Genomic DNA, 2,450 nt, shown 5'->3' with positions numbered 1-2,450 from the left:
AGGAATGTGGAACTGCTCTTGGCTTGTACCAAATGCAAAGCTCTTGCATGCTGTAGAATTCCATGTATGTAAAACAGTTTCAAGGACAATTGTAAGGGAATGCTGGATCCTTGCTCCTGTCTCCAGTTTCCAAATTGTGTTCCAAAAGGACCAACAGACAAGAGAATTACTTTCAATGTTAATGTTATTTCTTGGTTTTACTTTTCACCCTACTGGTCTGTATTGTACCATGTGGCACACAGTTACATTTTCAATCTCACAGTAATTTTCAATCAGAAAGAAAGAAAGAAAGAAAGAGAATACTACTCCACTCTCCTGTGCTTTTATTTGAGTTATAACATTGGCCTGTGTGTAGAGCAACTAAGTATTTATTTATTCTCTATCTGTCCACTCTGTGACAATCATTTTGAAAAGACTTTTAAAATGTCAAGATCTTTTATAAAGAAGAGGAGAAAGAGCCACTTGCATTATTTACCAATAGACATACATGAAATCAAGCTATGGTTTTCTCCATTCATTTTTTATGAAAGTCCCAAATCTCAGAGATTATAGTGAGCAATTAGAATGAAAGAAGTAGACATGACACAGCTGGAGCTACTTTAGATAAAAGCAGAACAAAACTCTATTATCTATTAAATACCAGTTCAAATTCTACTTATATTTTTATAGTTTACATGCGGAATTTTTAAGACCAGATCCTGTTGTTCATTCAGTTCAAAATATTTTGTTTTTAAAACCAGGGGGAAGTTAGCTTTTTTTGACACAGTAAGAATATCCAATAAAGAATTAATGTGATTAACAATCTCTTCTCCCATTATATATTTCTGGAATAATATGATCCTCCAAAAACATAAATGGTAAACGTTCTGGTTTCAGAGCAAAGTTATAGTAACCAAGTTTTCAAGTGAAACACTGTCACACACACTCATAGCACCTGCTCTTAACCACTGTGCTATACCAACTCCCAAACATACAAGCATATTTCTACAAATCTCTGTCCTATCCCTACTAAAGCCTTCATTTCTGAAGATTCCCTTCTCTCCTCCTGCCAGAACTGTCCACTACTACTTCTCTGAGGACTGAGTTAGATGTCACATAGATGTCTACTTATGAAATGTGGGTAGAACTTCCCTGGGCTCCTGTGAGCTACATGTATAGCAACTACACACTCTGGTTTAAATCTCTGAACTAAGCAGTAAATCACAGGATGATGATGATGATGATGATGATGATGATGATGATGATGATGATGATTTATATAGTGCTGTAGATTTGAACAGCGCTGTACATAAAACAATAAATATATAAGAGTAAACCTGCCTATGACGTACAATCTAAGAAGTAATAGGATAATACATATAAAATACATAGGAATACAGGAAATGGTACGATAAAACAGGCAACAAAAGAACATCAAATAGCAAATGATAATCACCCAATGCCTGGGAACGCTTCTCTCCTTAAACAAGGAGAGAAAGTATGTATTTGTCTGGCCAGTAGTGGAAAAATGATCCCACACAAATAGGAGCTTTGGCCTGAGTAGCGGTGTCACTCGGGAGAGGTGTGAGGGGTGCAGATGGCACCAAGTGACACCCCTGCTCCCAAAACAGCTGCCTTTTGGCAGAAACAGGTTGTGATGTTCACCTGAGTTCCTTTAAAACACTGAACAGATGGTGTAAGTGGGGTTAGGTTCAGTGGGTGGAAAAAGGAGAGGACTTAGTTTCTTTATTTTAAAGAAATGTTTTTTTTAATTCATTTTAAAAATTATTTTTAAATTTTCTTTAAAAATATCATAGCTTAGCAAATTTTCAGTTTAGCCACATGAAACTATGTGCATGTAAATACATTTAGGCTGTTTGCATACTATTGTACTTTAAAGGTATAATTTTAATTTTGCTAGTTGTTTATATCACAATTATTACCATTACATTCATTGATATATAGGAATTAAGATTTCTGAGTAACATTAGTACAGAAAGCAATACTAAGGATTCTGTATGGTGAGGTATGGGAAGAGGTCTATGGAAGAGTGACACCATGAGTTACTGTACTGCGTGATGCCAACTCTAGTGACACCACTGGGTCTGATGCAATTGGATTACATCTTGTTCCTTTAATTACCATTTTGTTTACTGAAGATTATTATCACTATTAATTTTATTAGTAGTAGCAGTACTAAGTAATATTCCAAAATAATTTCAATTATATAGAAATTAATAAATTGCTCTATTTGTTGTCCATATGCTTTTTAAATTTTTTAAAATTTTTATGCTTTTTGTTAAAACTCAATAAAAAATTTCCAGTTTAAAAAAAACTTTAGTTCTTGTCTTTCATCTTTTACTCTGATGCAGTGAATTTAGACATGCCCTCCAAATAATATGTATACAGTGGGATCTGATGCAGTGAATTTAGACATGCCCTCCAAATAATATGTATACAGTGGGATCTGA

This window comes from Sceloporus undulatus, chromosome 4, assembly GCF_019175285.1.
Source record: "Sceloporus undulatus isolate JIND9_A2432 ecotype Alabama chromosome 4, SceUnd_v1.1, whole genome shotgun sequence".
In the NCBI taxonomy this organism is placed as follows: domain Eukaryota; kingdom Metazoa; phylum Chordata; class Lepidosauria; order Squamata; family Phrynosomatidae; genus Sceloporus; species Sceloporus undulatus.
The sequence above is the reverse complement of the archived record's forward strand: the minus strand, read 5'-3'. Positions refer to the sequence as shown.